The sequence below is a fragment of the Mustela nivalis genome (genome assembly GCF_964662115.1).
Source record: "Mustela nivalis genome assembly, chromosome: 14".
Lineage (NCBI taxonomy): Eukaryota > Metazoa > Chordata > Mammalia > Carnivora > Mustelidae > Mustela > Mustela nivalis.
In genome coordinates this window covers 58,725,538-58,742,877 of record NC_139033.1, presented here as the reverse complement: position 1 = coordinate 58,742,877, position 17,340 = coordinate 58,725,538, and the positions used below count along the sequence as shown (strand labels likewise).

General features: G+C 36.6%; 1 long non-coding RNA gene across 6 annotated transcripts in view; it reads left to right on the top strand.

Annotated features, from left to right (window-relative positions):
• LOC309848249 overlaps positions 1–17,340 on the top strand; it is a 49,800-nt gene that overhangs the window by 9,231 nt on the left and 23,229 nt on the right. For 2 of the 6 annotated variants that reach the window (XR_014302918.1, XR_014302919.1), the window contains exon 3: positions 11,710–11,856. The exons of the other annotated variants lie outside the window; for them this stretch is intronic. This is a non-coding gene — a long non-coding RNA (uncharacterized lncRNA). The remainder of the gene's footprint in view (positions 1–11,709; positions 11,857–17,340) is intronic. 6 annotated transcript variants of the gene reach the window in all.

The following is a 17,340-nucleotide window of genomic DNA, read 5'->3' as shown; positions in this document are numbered from 1 at the left end:
GGGAGAGAGAGAATTGCAAGCAAACTGCGCCAAGCATGGAGCCCCATTCAGGACTCTGACTCAAGACCCAAGATCATAACCTGAGCCAAAATCAAGAGTTGGATGCTTGGGGCACATGGGTGGCTCAAGTCATTAAGTGTCTGCCAAAAGCTCAGATCCAGAGCCCTACATCAATCTCCCTGCTCAACAGGAAGCCTGCTTCTCCCTCTCCCCCTCCCCCTCTCTTAGGTTCCCTCTCTTGTTGTGTTTCTCTGTGTCAAATAAATAAAATCTTAAAAAAAAAAAAAGAAAGAAAAGAGAATTGGATGCTTAACTGACTGAGTCACCCAGATGCCCCTAAGAGGGACAGATTTCTTAAACAAGATTCCAAAAGTGCTTATCCTAACAGAAAAGATTAATAATTGAATTTAAGACCTTTTTTTCATCAAAAGACCACAAAGATAGCAAAAATACAAGCTACAAATGTGAAAGATACATATCTACACTAAAGAACTATGATTAATTAAAAAAAGGAAACAATACAATGGAAAAATAGACAAGTGACAGAAAGTCATTTCACAAAAGAGAAAACTTGAACTGTCAATAAATATTTAAATATTCTCAAGGTTAAAAAAAAACGGGCAAAGGGGCACGTGGGTGGCTCAGCTGGTTAAGCAACTGCTTTCAGCTCAGGTCATGGTCCTGGAGTTCCAGAATCGAGTCTGGCATTGGTCTCCCTGCTCAGGGGAGAGTCAGCTTCTCCCTCTGCCCTTCCACCATCTCATGCTCTCTCTAACGCTCTCCCTCTATCTCTTTCATTCTCTCTCTTTCAAGTAAATAAATAAACAAAATCTCTAAAAAAGGTGGGGGGGGGGCAAAGGATATGAATAGAGTTCTCCAAAGAAAGATAATAGTCAATAAGCACATGAAAGGATGTCCAACATCATTAATCATCAGCAAAATGAAAATCAAAGCCATACTAAAATGCCACCTCACACCCACTAGGATGGCTATATCAAAGAACAAAGAATAACAAGTGAGACAAGGGTGTGGAGAAATTTGAGACTTCCTATACTGCCAGTGGGAAGGTTGAAGTGGTGCCGTGGTCTGGAAAACAGCTCCTCAAACATAGAGTTTCTCAGCTACTAAACATAGAGCTACCATATGATGCAGTACTTTTCCATCTAGGAGAAATGAAAATTTATGCCCACATAACAACTTATATATAAACATTCATAATGGTATTATTTGCAAGAGCCAAAAAATGGAAACAGTCCCAATGTTCACCAACTGATGAGTAAGTATATAACATGCAACAGAATATTATTATTAATATTACTGATACAGGCTACAACATGGATGAACCTTAAAAACATGCTACATGGAAGAAGCCAGTCATAAAGGACCACATATGATTCCACTTATATGAAATATCCAGAATAGGTACATCTATAAAGATAGAAAATAGGTTAGGGCTGGGGGGCAGAAGTGGTGGGGAGGAGTTGAAGAGTTGGAAGGTTATGGCTATGGACTGCCAGGCTTCTTTTGGGGGGTGATAAAAATATTCTAAAATAGTTGTCAGTAGGATGCATAACTCTGTGAATGTGCTAAAAATCCACTGTATTGTATGATTTAAGTGAATGAATTGTATGTTATATGAATTAGATCTCAATATACTTGTTACTTAAAGTGCAATTGCAATAATTTGCAGTTAAAAGATTAGAGATGAGGAAAACCATTACAAGTTGTGTTGTAAAGTTTGGTGACAACAAAACCATAAATGGAAAGAAATTCTAGTCATGGTTCTTCCACTGTTTAGTTCTAAGATCTTGGAATACTAGTCACTTAACCTTTATGATCTCAAGAATCATCTCCTGTAGATTAAGGATTGTATGAATGCTAGTAACTCATGATTCTAAACAATGGTTCTTAACTTTTAAGATCACAGCTGATAAACATCAGAGGCATTCTGGTGCAAATCAGGAACAAAGCACTGTTAATTACTACTAATATTTAGTATTGTTCTGAAAATTTTGGTAAATGAAATAAAAATAAGTAGCATAAATATTGGGAAAGAAAATCAGGTTGTTATATACTCAGAAAACCCAGACAATTTTACTGAAAGAAAAAAAAACCCTTGAGAATAAAAGTATTCAACTCCTAAGTTCATAAAATCATAGAAATGAATAAGAATAACCTAATTAGAATTTTAAAATATATATATTTTATATATATATAATATATATATATATATAACATTCAAATCCATACTCCTGAATTAGGAGGTTATCTCAATTGATGAAAATTTCAGTTATTTTTCAAATACTTGGGATTCTTTTTTGTTGATTTGTTTCTATTATTGATTCATAATTTAATGCCTTAGTGGTCAGAATATACTTTGTATGAATATATAATTTTAAATTATTGTGAGTTGGTTTAAGGCTTAGAATATGGTCTGTTTTGGTTAATATTCTGTGCATACTTGAAAAAAGTTATGTTTTCTGCTCTTGTTGGGAGGATGTTCTCTAAATGTTCATTAGGTAATATTGATTGGTCATGTTCTTCAAGTCTTCTACATCTTTGCCTTGTATTCTTATATCTGTTAAATTTATCTGTTATCTTATTATCTGTTTATTCTTAGGGCTGCTGTAACAAAAGATTGTCACAAACTGAGTGCCTTAAAAACAACAGAAATTTATTTTTGCATAGCTTTGGAGTCTAGAAGTCCAAAATCAAGGTGTCAGCAGGGCCATACTCCCTTTGAGGGCTCTAAAAAAGACTCCTCTTCTTCTTCCCTTTTCCAACTTATTTTGGATACTGACAATCCTTGGCATTCCTTGGCTTGAGGCAGCTGTAGTCTCTGACTCTGGTATTACTTGGATTGCTTCTCCATGTCTCTGTGTCTTCAAATCTCTCCCTCCTTATAAAGACACCACTCATTGAATTTAGGGCCCGCTGTAATCCAGTATGACCTCATCAACTTGATCACATCTGCAAAGATCCTATTTCAAATAAGGTCACATATTTAAGTATAGAGGTTAAGACTTCAACACATCTATTTTGTGGATGCTCTTGAACCCACAACACTGTCCTTATATCTATTCTTATATCCTTACATCTATCCTCATAGAAGGATATGTCCCTCTGTATCTTTAGACTTAAAGTGAATTTTTTTTGGTGTATATCTATTAATAATTGAGAGATTATATCTATAAATAATTAATAATCAGAGATGGAAATCTCTAACTATAACTGTAGATTGGTCTATTCCTCATTTCAGTTCTACCAGTTTTTGCTTTATGTAATCTGAAGCTCTCTATTTGGTACATTAACATTTAGTACTGTAAGTCCTCTTGATAAACAGGCTTCTTTAGTTAAGAATGCACACTTGTCATTGCTCCTATTCAGCATACTACGGAAGGTCTTAGTTAGTATAATAAGGCAAGAAAAAAATATATGGTTTTTGGATCACAAAGAAAAGTAAAATAAGTCAACATTTGGCAGATGCTGTTATTTAGAGAGAAATTTATATTATCATAGAAAAACTATTTACAACAGAAAAAGTTCCACAGGTTTGCTAGAAAAAAGATAAAAAAATCAATTGTGCTTTTACATATCAGCAACAGATAACTAGAAAATAGACATTTGAAAAGTCACATTTTTCTTAAAGATTTTATTTATTTATTTGACAGAGAGAGAGATCACAAGTAGGTAGAGAGGCAGGCAGAGAGAAGGGGAAGCAGGTTTCCTGCTCAGCAGAGAGGCCGATGCAAGGGCTTGTTGATCCCAAGACTCTGGTATCATGACCTGAACCAAAGGCAGAGGCTTAACCACTGAGCCACCCAGGCGCCCCAAGATACATTTTTCAATAGCAAGTAAATATTTGACCTCATTGGAATATATATAGTATATATTTGTGTGTATGACATACACAGAAGTTTTAACGTGGAAGTATATTTTGAAAAAACTACAAAATTTTATTGAAAACTATTTTTTTGAAAAGCTAAATAGTTTTAAAAGAATACTTAAGTAAATAGATATACTTTGTGGACTGTGAAGATGACAGTTCTTCCCAAATTAATCTGTAAATTCAATTCTAAATTTAATAATATGAGGAATCACAAAAGAAGAAATCAGTAAATTTTTACTATTTCAAAATTTAAAACTCTTATTTAGCAAAAAATATAATATTCAGAAAATAACATGACAGGAAGAAATATTTATCATAAATATAACAAAAAGCAAATATGTTTCGGGGTGCCTGGGTGGTGCAGTCTGTTCAACGTCAGACTTTTGGCTTAGGTCATGATTGCATTAGTTGTGGAATTGAGCCCCATGTCAGGCTCCACACTGAGTGCAGAGTTGGCTTGGGCTTCTCTCTCCCCTTCTCCCTCTGCCCCCACCTCTCTCTAAAATAAATAAATAAATCTTAAAAAAAAAATCATGTTTCTCATATGGAGTTTCAATAAGACCTTTCTATGAGAAACATATATGCTTTTTGTTATATTAATGATAAATCTTCCCTCCTATCTTTTTGTTCTTCTTTTTTTAAGATTTTATTTATTTACTTGACAGATCACAAGCAGGCAGAGAAGCAGGCAGAGAAAGAGAGGGAAGCAGGCTCCCCGCCGAGCAGAGAGCCCGATGCGGGGCTCAATCCCAGGACCCCGGGATCATGACCTGAGCCAAAGGCAGAGGCTTTAACCCGCTGAGCCACCCAGGCGCCCCTATCTTTTTGTTCTTATGCATCTCTCAAATCAGTCTCACTTCTTTCCATTCTCAGTTATTGCCTCACTTTCCTGTTTTATTATACCTCACCTCAATTGTTCTTTTTTTTTTCCTATCCATAACTTTATTTTTTATTTATTTTTTAAATTTCTTTTCAGTGTTCCAGAATTCATTGTTTATGCACCACACCCAGTGCTCCGTGCAATACACGCCCTCCACAATACCCACCACCAGGTTCATCCAACCTCCCACCCTGCTCCCCTCCAAAACCCTCAGTTAGTTCCTCAGAGTCCGAAGTCTTTCATGGTTCATCTCCCCTTCCAATTTCCCCCATCTCCCTTCTCCTCTCCATTTCCCATGTCCTCCATGCTATTCCTTATGCTCCACAAATAAGCGAAACCATATGAGAATTTACTCTCTCTGCTTGACTTATTTCACTTAGCATAATCTCTTCCAGTCCTGTCCATGTTGATACAAAAGTTGGGTATTCATCCTTTCTGATGGAGGCATAGTACTCCATAGTATATATGACCTCAATTTTTCAAAAGCCCTTAATTTCACTTTCAGCCTCCAGTCTTACCCAGCTTCAGTTACATTCTCTAGAGTGCACTCTCTAAAATGTGTATCTAAACATGTGATTCACTTCCATAAAAATTTTCAGTGGCTCCCCATAATCCAAATCCCTGGCATGACACATTAGGATATATATTCACCTCACCTTTGTCCTCCTACCAGTCTCTTGCCCCCCAAATACATTCTGCTCAAATTTACCTTCTCATGAGATAGAATTCTGACTTTAAAGTTTAGCAGTAACGCGTACTTCTACAAGTTTCATAGCATACTTTAGTATAGAATCTATCTCATTATAATATAATCATTTGTTTTCTTATTTGTTCCCCCATCTAAATTTTTAGTTTTTTGAGAGCAAGTACATAGTAGGCACTCATTTCATCACCCATGTAAGATAAACAAGAGACGGATATAAAGAGAGAAATCATGGAAGTTTTACTTGGCAGCTCTGTAAATTAACTTTTGAAATCTGTAAATCCCACTTTTGAAAAGCAATTTAGTGGCATGTATCAAGAACTATGGAAAAAGTGTTCATAGTCCTGCACAGATTGATTTAGAATAAGGCCAAGAGTCCTTCTGTAATCATAGCATGACTACTCAAGTTTGAACCATATAGGCTGCTCTCCGTAGTTCTGAACTATACTTCACCATCTAGACACAAGTTCACTAATATCTCCTATGTAATCTTTCCCCAGATGTGAAGCAGAGTAGGAAAGAGAGGTAATAAGAAAGAAATGTAAAATACAGATGAAGAGAGGTTGTTACAAAGGCATAATCACTTAGAGATTAGATTAGAAGAAGGAGATTTATTTTGAGATTATTTTCAAATAGTTTCAGCTGCAAAATTCCACTGTAAAGGAATCACTGCAAGGGAACCAATAGAATAAAAAGACAACATATGTGATGGGTGAGCATATTTGCGAACCATATATCTAACATGTCTCACAACTCAATAGCAAGGAAACTTAATAACTAATAAAATGGGCTAACGACTTGAATAGACATTTCTCATTTATATATATATATATATATATATATATATATATATATATATATATATAAATTTATATATATATATAAATAATCAACAGGCATATGAAAAAATGCTGAATGTTACAAATCATCAGGGAAATCCAAATCAAAACCAGAATGAGATAACACCTCATACCTTTCGGGATGACTATGATCAGAAAAACAAAAGACAAGTGTCAGCAAAGATATGAAGAAGTTAGAACTCTGTACATTGTTGGTGGGAATGCAAAATGGTACAGCTACAATTGAAGATGGTATAGAAGTTCCTCAAAAAATTAAAAACAGGGGCACCTGGGTGGCTCCATGGGTTAAAGCCTCTGCCTTCAGCTCAGATCATGATCCCGGGGTCCTGGGATTGAGCCCCTCATTGGGCTCTCCGCTCAGCGGGGAGCCTGCTTCCCCCTCTCTCTCTGCCTGCCTCAGCGGGGAGCCTGCTTCCCCCTCTCTCTCTGCCTGTCAAATAAATAAATAAAATCTTTTAAAAAAATTAAAAACAGGGGCGCCTGGGTGGCTCAGTGGGTTAATCTGCTGCCTTTGGCTCAGGTCATGATCTCAGGGTCCTGGGATCAAGTCCCGCATCCGGCTCTCTGCTCAGCAGGGACCTGCTTCCTCCTCCTCTCTCTCTGCCTGCCTCTCTGCCTACTTGTGATCTCTCTCTGTCAAATAAATAAATAAAATCTTTAAAAAGAAAGACAAGAACCATAAAGAATGGAAAGAAAGGATAAAACTCATTATTCACAGATGATATAATTGTGCATATGAAAATCAGAACATTGCAACAGAAATTTGCAGAACAACGCAAAACATCATTTTTGCATCAAATAATCAGTAAGGTCACTGGATATAAGGTCAGTATATATAAAAATGACATGTATTTCTATATACTAGGGAAAAAACTGCATAATACAATCTAAAAAATTAATAAAATGTTAAAACAATGTAACTTACAGTTTCATCAAAAGACATCAAATCCTTAAGGAAAAAAATTAATGAAAGCTATTCAAGACCTATATTCAGAAAATAACAAAACATCACAGAGAAAAATTAAAGAAGATTCAAATAAATCAAGGTTGGATAATAAATCAAGGTTATAAATCAAATAAATCTTCATAGATTTGAGAACTCCATACTTTAAGGATGACAATTCCTTGCATATTAAAGAAAAATTTTTGCAGAAATAAAAAATTTAGTAAAATTCGTTCTAAAATGTATATCAAAGGGGCGCCTGGGGGCTCAGTTGGTTAAGCACCAGACTTTAGATCAAGTCATGGTCTCAGGCTCCTGGGATCGAGCTCCACAATAGGTTTCCTGCTCAGGGGGGAGACTGCTTCTCCCTCTCCCTTTGCCCCTACTGTGCTCATCCCTCTCTTAAATAAATAAAAAATATAATAAAACAGGGGTGAGTGGGTGACTCAGTCAGTTAAGCTTCTGCCTTCAGCTCAGGTCATGATACTGGGGTCCTGGGATCAAGCCCAGTGTCAGGTTCCCTGCCCAGCTGGGAGCCTGATTCTCCCTCCCTCTCTCTGCCCCTCCCTTGCTTGTGTGCTCTCTCTCTCTCTCAAATAAATAAAACCTCTAAGTAAATAAATAAAATATAAAAATGCAAAATATAAAAATATAAGTATAAAAAAGATTTCTGTCATGGTATTTAAAAAATAATAATAAATAGTTTATATCAAAAGCTAAAGGGCTAAGAAAAATTTGATATCGAAGAAAGAAGACAAAGTTGAGAATTTACACTATCAGATATCAAAACTAATTTTTAAATACAGGTATAAAAACAGTACAGTATTGATTCAAACTTAGAAAATGGATCAGCAGATCAGAACACAATTTTCAAAAACAGACATCAAAAATCTATGCCAGATGCTCATACTTAAATGTCTAAGAGAAAAAAAACCCTTTTTTAAAATATAACAAGAGAATATGTCAAAGACTTCAGGATATGCAGATTTCCTAAAGCATAACACAAGACATATACCGAAAGAGATTACTAAATTGGACTTGACTAAAATTAAAATTTCTATTCAACAAATATACTATGAAGAGAGTGAAAATGCAAATCAGAGAAGAGGCGATGATATTCACAATATAGATGTATGACCAAAAAAATCCTTGTATCCAGAGCATATTTGGAACTTCTACAGATCAGTAGGGAAGACCGACAATGCAATTTTTAAATAGGCAAATGATTTGAACTGGTGCTTCACCAAAGAGGACATCCAAATAATTAAGAAGCAAATAAAAGGGTGCCCCACATCAGTTGTCACACAACATACTGGCTAACACTGTGCTATTGCCAGTTCTTGGGTGTTCACAATAATCAGGAGTAACTGGAACTCCTATATTCTGCTATGGGAGGTTAAGGAGATTCAGCCCCATTGGCTGTGGCTGCTCTTTACACCTAGAATTCTGGAAACTAAATCCACTACTGGCCTGCTTATCTGGACCAGAATCCTGAGAGAAACCTTATCTCTCATTTATGTAATAAAGCCAAACACACTTTTACAGACCCAGCAATTCCATTTAAATACTTACTGAACACATAGGGATATGTGCTTCAAAAGGTTTGTACAAGAAAGGTCATAGGAGGGGCGCCTGGGTGGCTCAGTGGGTTAAAGCCTCTGCCTTCAGCTCCAGTCATGATCCTAGGGTCCGGGGATCCAGCCCCACATTGGGCTATCTGCTCTGCAGGGAGCCTGCTTCCTCCTCTCTTTCTCTCTGCCTGCCTCTCTGCCTACTTGTGATCTCTATCTGTAAAATAAATAAAATCTTTAAAAAAAAAAAAAAAGAAGGGTCATAGGAGTTTATTGATAATAGCTCTAAACTGGAAAAACTGAAAATAACTATGGATAATGGAATGGATAAGTTGGGGTATATTCGTATGATACAATACTATTCAAAAGGAATAAACTAATCCCACACGTACAAAGACATACTATATGATTCCATGTTTATGAAATTTTAAAAAATAGGCAAAATTAACTATAGTGACAGATGTTAGAAAAGTGGTGAAAACTTTGGTGAAGAAGCTTCTGGGTATTGGTAGTGTTCTTGATCTTAATGTAGGGAGTGGTTGCATAGATGTATTTGTTTATAAGAGTTCAGTGATCTTTAAGTTTAAATTTATATGTTTTCCTTGTTATTTTATAATTTTACTTTTTTAAACTTATCCCCAAAAACACACATCAAGGTGACATAAGTTTTTCCCAAGATTTCCCTACAAGTTTTATAGTTTTTAGCTTTGATGTTTAGATGTATGATCCATTTCAAATAAACTTTGTAAATGGTTCAAGACAGAGTCGACATTATTTTTTTTCATAAGGATATCAAGTTATTAAAACATCATTTGTTAAAAGTACTTCCCTTTCCTACTGAATCGCCTTGGCAACTATGTAGAAAATCAATTCCCATATATCTGACTTTCTAATTCCGGAATCTTTATTCTGCACCATCGTGATTATTCTAACTTTATAGTAGGTCTTGGACTCAGGTTGCTGAAGTCCTCCAATTTTGTCCTTTTTGTTTTAAAATTACTTTGTTCCATAGCACCTATCAATAAATATTCCTAGAATGAGCATTTGAAAATTTTTACTTTGGATGTTCTAAGTCATATTTTAGAATCAGCTCATTAATCTCTGCAAAAAATAACCCCACTAGAATGATGTTGGGATCTTTTGCTTCTCCACGTCAATCTGGGGAGAACTAAGAGTTTAACAATATTGAACAGAGCATATTTCACCATTTATTTAGGTCTTTAATTAATCTCAGCAAAGAGACTTCCAGTGAGAAAGTCTTGCATATCTTTTAATTTATTCCTAGGTGTTTAATGTTTTGTAGCAGTATTGTGAATGAAATATTTTCCTTTCCAATTTCCAATTGTTTGCTACTAGCGTATAAAAATATAATTGTCTTTTGTGTATTGACGTTTTACCTTTATGACCTTGCTAAACTCCTTTATTTCTAGCTGGTGTTCTTTAGCATTTTATAAGTAAACAATCATTTATTTTTTTTAAGATTTTATTTATTTATTTGACAGACAGAGATCACAAGTAGGCAGAGAGGCAGGCAGAGAGAGGAGGAAGCAGGCTCCCCACTGAGCAGAGAGCCTGACGCAGGGCTCAATCCCAGGACCCCAAGACCATGACCCAAGCCGAAGGCAGAGCCTTAACCCACTGAGCCACCCAGGCGCCCCAGTAAAAAATCACTTAATCAACAAAGATAGTATTATCCATCCCTGATTTTCATGTTTTATATTTATTTTTCTTTCCTTAATGCAATGACTAAGACTTCCATCACAAGTTTGAATGGAGGTAATGAAGAAGAGTGTCCTTTACTTGATCCTGAACTTTAGAAGGAAAACATTCACTATTTAACCATTGGTTGTGCTCATGACTCAGGTATTAAATGAATCACGAGTGCATATTGAGATTGGTCTAACACATTTTCCGCATCTGTTGAAATGATGTTATTTTTATTCTCTATTCAGTTAATATGGTGAATGATACTGATTTTCCAAGTGTTATACCAATTTTGCATTCCATGGTAGAACCCTACTTGATCATGATATATTTTCCCTTTTGCATATTGTTGGCTTTTATTGACTAATTATTAATAATTTTTAAGTATTTGTTCATGAAAGATGTTAGTCTTCAATTTTTTTTTTATATTTGTCTGATTTGTGGTTATGCTGGCCATATAAAACAAATCAGTAACTGTTTTTTCTTCCTCTGTTTCTAAAAGAGTTTATGTAAGATTGGTGTTATCTCTTTCTTGAATATATCAGTATTCACCATTGACACTGGGGCTTTCTTCATGGAAAGGTTTTTCTGTTTTGTTTTGTTTTTAGAGATTTTACTTATTTGTTTGTTTATTTGTCAGAGAGTGGGAGAACGAGAAAGCGAGCACAGGCAGGCAGAGGCAGAGGGAGAAGCAGGCTCCCTGCTGAGCAAGGAGCCCGATGTGGGACCGAAGGCAGCTGCTTAACCAACTGAGCCACCCAGGCGTCCCTCATGGAAAGGTTTTTTATAACAAAGTCAATTCCCTTAATAGATAGGTAGTTCTCTCTTATGTCTGTTTTGCCTTCCATGGTTTTAGTTACCTATAGTCCGTTGCAGTATGGAAGCAGATGACCCTCTTTCTGACATGGTCAGAAGGTCAGTAGTAGCCCAATGCTATGTCACAATGCTTCCATCACTCATCTCACTTCATCTGGTCACACAGGCATTTTATCATCTCACATCATCATGAGAAGCATGAATACAATATAATAAGATATTTTGAGAAAGAGCAAGAAACCACATTCACATAACTTTTGTTATAGCATTAGTGTAATTGTTCTATTTTATTAGCTCTTGCTAATATATTGCTGTGCCTAATATGATTTAAACTTTGTCACAGGTGTGTATGTATAGAAAAAACAGGAGATATATAGAGCTTGGTACTATCCTCAGTTTCAGCCACTGTGTGTTTTGGAACATAGACCCTGAAGATGAGGGGACTACTGTATAGCAGGATTGAAATATTATTTCATCTTCATCAGTTTTAGTAAGTTGTATTTTTCTAGGAAATTTTCCATTTTATATAATGCATCAAATGTATTGGTAAAATGTTTTAATAATATCTTCTTATTGTTACTTCAATGTCTATAGGATCTATGGTAATTACTGTATCATTCTTATTATTGATGGTACTGTATTATTTCTTTTTTCCCCTTGATTACTTTTCTAAGGCTTGATGATTCTAACCTTTTTAGCATTACTAGTGAATAATGTAAAATCAACTCTTATATTTATTAACTTTCTCTCTTGTTTGAGGTGTCCTATTCCATTGATTTCTGCTCTTTGCTTTATTTCCTGTCTTCTACACTTTTAGGGTTTGCTTTGCCCTTCCGTTTTTAAGGTTGTTAAGGTAGAATCTTAGATCACTGATCTTAGACCTTTCTTCTATTTATTTATTTTTTTTTTTAAGTTAACTCTATGCCCAGCGTGGAGCTCTAACGTCTCACCTGGGGATCAAGAGTTGCATGCTCTACCAACTGAGCCACTTAGGCGCCACAGACCTTTCTTGTATTTAATATAGGAATTTAAAGCTATAGGGTTGCCTGGGTGGCTCAGTTGGTTGAGTATCCAGCTCTTGATTTCAGATGGAGTCATGATCTCATGGTTGTGAGATCAAACCCCACGTCAAGCCTGGCATTGGAGCTTCATGCTCAGCAGTGAGTCTGCTGGAGATTCTTTCTCTCCTCTCCCTCTGCCCTCTCTCCCTGCTTGTTTGTGCATGCTCTCTCTCTCTCTGTGTCTCAAAAACTAGAACTTAAAAAAAAAAAGAAAAAGAATTTAAAGCTATGAATGTTTCTCTGAGCACTGCCTTAGTTGCATCCTTCCCAGAATAGCTACCTTGTATTTTCATTGTTACTCAGTTTGAAATATTTTCCAATTTTCTGTTATTTTCTTATTTGATCTATGGACACTAAGAAGTTTGTTTTTCAACGTCTTTTTTTTTTCCAAAGATTTTTATTTATTTATTTGACAGAGAGAGGAGTGCACCAGCAGGCTGAGCAGAAGGGGGAGAGGGAGAAGCAGAATCCCTGCAGAGCAGGGGGAGCCCAATGTAGGACTTCATCCCAGGATGCTGGGATCATGACCTGAGCTCAAGGCAGTTGGTTAACCAACTGAGCCACCCAGGTGCCCCTGTTCTTTAACTTCTAAATATTTGAGGTTTTCCAAGTAGTATGGATTGAGCATTTGTGTCCTCCCAAAATTCATATGTTGAAGCCCTAACCTCCAGTGTAGCTATATTTGAAGATGGGACTCTAAGAAAGTAATTAAGGTTAAATAAGGTTAAAAAAAAAAAAGATAAATAAGGTCATAAGGGTGGGGTGCTGATCCAGTAGGATTAGTGTGTCCATCTAAGAAGAGACATCAGAGAGCCCTCTCCCCTTTCCTCTCTCTCCTCATGCATCCATATGAGGACACAGTACAAGTTGGCTATGTACAAGCCAAGAAGAGAGGACTTACCAGAAACCAAATTTGCTGGCACCTTAATCTTTAAGCCACCTACTCTATGGTATTTTGTTGTAGTAGCCTGAGCAACCTAATATACCGAGCTCTCGTTTGTGATTTCTAATTTAATACTTCTGTAGCCAAATAGCATTTTCTACATGATTATGATTGACACATTAGATAGTTTTTAATGAGTCAATGTCTTTGAGTCAATATTCATGAGTAAACATGAATTTGAAAAGAAATTTGAAAGGTGCAAGCAAAGAGAAAAACTCTGTAGTTGTTAGGTGTAGAGTTCTGTCAGTATCACTTAATACTTAGTACTTGCTTTAAGTGCAAGATGAGTTATTCCAAGGTGAGTTTAAATGAGTCACTTGAGTCATCTTACCTTCTGGAAAATGCACTCATTTGTTTTTCTAAGCTAGCAACCTTAAGACAATTATCTATACATAGGCAAGGTAGAAGGATTAATTGGGGAAGGCAAACCATATAATTCAAACCAAATGACCCCTTTGGTCTGAACTGTCCAAATAACTATGATTAACTTGGTTGTGTTTTATTTTGTTTGCTTCATTTTGGAAACTCGGGGATCAGCAAGAAAAGTATATGAATAAAGAATTGAATTTTTCAAACAATTGTCTCAATTTTCTACCATGTTAAAAATAATCAGTATTTGACCCTTAAAATAGATAATAGGAAGTACTATGAAAGTGTTTTACCCTAAAATAAGGACACTCAGATCCTGTCATTTCACTATTCTACAAAATTTCCATTTCCATTTTATGTCTAAAAAGTATTGCTATTCTAGGGGCACCTGGATGGCTCAGTGGGTTAAAGCCTCTGCCTTCTGCTCAATCCCAGGGTCCTGGGATCGAGCCCTGCATAGGGTTCTCTGCTCGGCAGGCAGCCTGCTTCCTCCTCTCTCTCTCTGCCTGCCTCTCTGCCTACTTGTGATCTCTGCCTGTCAAATAAATAAAATCTTTAAAAATATATATATACCAGAATAAACTTACAAAATACATCTTGGACCTGCTGTTCATGCCTTTAAGCTATGGCAGCAATATCCTGGCCCAATTCCCCTCTGGACAGAATTTTGCACCACAAAACTAACTCTAACCTTCCAAAATACGCAATAGGTGAGAATAGTGAAATATGGGACTTGATCTTTTTAAAGATTACTACAAAAATAAAATGCAGAGGCATTAGTGATATCCACTAAATTCTCTGGCTTTACCAAGACATTTGATACCCTGAATTTTGTAGCCATTAGTCAGGTTTGGGATTCCAAAAATTTCAAGACTCTTGAAGTTTCTACTGTGTTATATCTGGTCCCATTAAATGACAAAGAACTTTGAAAAATAGTATTCAAAATACTACACAATTCAAAATAGTGTTTCAAAGGTAGTATTCAAATATAAAGTCATATTTTTACCATCAGAATCAGTGGGCTTCTCTATTCTTCAATACCTATGGCTTGAAATCTGAGACTATACAATTCTTCTTTCGTGCAGTTTAAATGCCTTCTGGAAAGGAAAGGACTCTTACTCTGTCCAGTCTCCTTGCATGGATCTGTGCTTACTCTCACTGCTCTGCTGAATGCTGAAAGCCTTGCTTGCAGAGGCCATGCCAGTCGTTCATGTCTCCTGCAGAGCTCCACCCTCCTGCACAGCCTCCCCCACTCTCTCTTCTTATGCCATATGCCCTCATTGGCTTCGTCCTGTCCCCTACTCCCCAACACTCACTCAGGGCACGTATCCATGAGTGACACTTGATGGAGTCCCTCTCCCCACACACAGGATGTGATACACATGGGGTGCGATTTTCATCCTCCTCCTGAAAGTCAGGGAGCACTTTCCAGGCTGATTCTCTGAAAATTGGTAACAGGTTTTCTTCCAGAAAATTGCAGGGCAAGTTGAACTCCATCTATTTTAAGGAAATCCTCTTAAAGTTTTGATTCTTAAAAAGCCAAAAGACTGCTTTTCTGGCTCTGCGAGTTATACATATCTTGAAATTATGTCCTTGAGGTCCTAAGATGAGATATTTTACAGTACTTCTGCTTGGAAATACACATCAGAAATATGAATGAGGTCATGCACAACATTGCAGTCAGTTTACTGCGAATAACATGGTTCCAAAAAAAAACCCGAGGTTCTGTACCAACTAGTACCAGCTAAAGCTCTTCAAATGTCTTGCAGATTTGTGTGTTCCTTGATCAGATTCTGGGTTTCACACTGACTGATCAAAGGGCAAGAAGGGACATAAAAACCTAATATTGAAAATAGAATTAAAAGCTACAATACTTCAGGCAGGTGATAGGTTAGCCTCTGCTTGATTGCCCCTGGTGATCAAGTACCAAACTAAAGGTCTAATCCACAGCTGAGCGTGAGCTGAAACATGCCTCCCATGACTTCTACCCTTTGTCTGGATTTTGGTTTCCAGAGCAATATATAGCAAAAATACTACCTTTTTTTCACAAATGCAAAGACAGCCAGCTAGCTACTGTGTGCCCTTATAATCTGCTCTTCTCTAGACTAAAAATATACACCTCTTTAACGATCCAATTTGGCATGGCTTTAAGTTTCTTTTCCATTATCCCCTGCTTCTCTGAGAACACTTTCATTTGTCCGTAATCCTCTAAAAATAGAGCAATTCTGTGTTAGAATTGAACAGCATTCCAGATGTGATCTGATCAGTACAAAGTACAACACAATGATCATCTTCCATCCTTTGGAGAGTATACTTTTATTATGTATTTATTTTTAAAGTTTGGGTTGTTTTTTGTTTGTTTGTTTGGTTGGTCAGGTTTTTTTTTAGTGATCTCTACCCATGGGTCTGAAACTCACAACTCCGAGATCAAGAGTCACATGCTCCTTTGACTGAGTCAGCCATGCACCCCCCAGAGTATACCTTTTTAATGTCGTTTAACACATAGGAATTTTTCTAAAAATAAGGTTTTAGAGTGACTGTCATGTCTGTTGCAGGCATTCCACAAGTATTTCTGAATGTTAAAAGATTAGCCAGCATATGTTGCTTATTTTGTTTTTCTGTTTGTGTGTGTGTATGTGTGTTTTAAAGAAAACTTGCAGAATATACAATTAAAGATTATGGGACATTTAGTTTTGTGTCCACCTTCTCAGTATATTTGATATTTAGGTTTAACATGGATATGTCACCCTTTTTAAGGAATGGTTATATTAGCATCCGCAAGCATTTTCACTTAATTTTAAGTCAGTCTCTCAGCTGTTCAGAAGTGATTCTTGCCTGCACAAAATTCCACTGGATAGGTCTTATTCAGAGCATGAATGTAAGAACTGAGACCACCCACTGTATGGTGGCAACACTTACAGATATCATGGGCCTTCTCCAACAGAACATGGGGATATTATTGGGGAAGTATCCCAAATAGAAAGCTGACACAATCTATTTTCTAATGTAAATATAGTCATAGATTTACTTATTTATTTTTGAGCAAAGTAGATGTTTTCTCTAGTAATGAGAGAGATCAGGAGCAAGAATATCCTTCTCAAAATTCACATGGGCCAAGACTGGACAGAGTTAAGGAAACACCATTTTGTCCAGGCAGATTATTGCTGGGAACGGGATGTAAAAATTATCTGTGCACCATCATATCTTCAGCAGTTGATAGAATGCTTGGCAAAGAGCAGACTCTCAATAAAACTTTGGAAAGTAAGTCAAGAAGGAAGGCAGGGGAAATAGGCTGGAGAGAAGTTTTCAGGATTACTGTGAAAATTTAAAATACCAGATAAAGACCCAAACACTTGTGCAAAATGGGACCTCCAAAATCAGTGTCCAGCCTCCTTATTTTAGATATGGTAACTGGAGACATGGAGGAGTTAAGTAACTTGTCTAGACGACTAGTTGTTACTGCATCACTCCTTGATGTTAGGACTCAGCTCTTAAGCCAGTGCTCCTTATGTAAATACCAGCAGAGCCTCAGAAGGAATTACTAAGGGAAGACCCTGGGTTCTTGCATTCTGGCCCCAGACTGTTTACCTTAGCCTGTCCA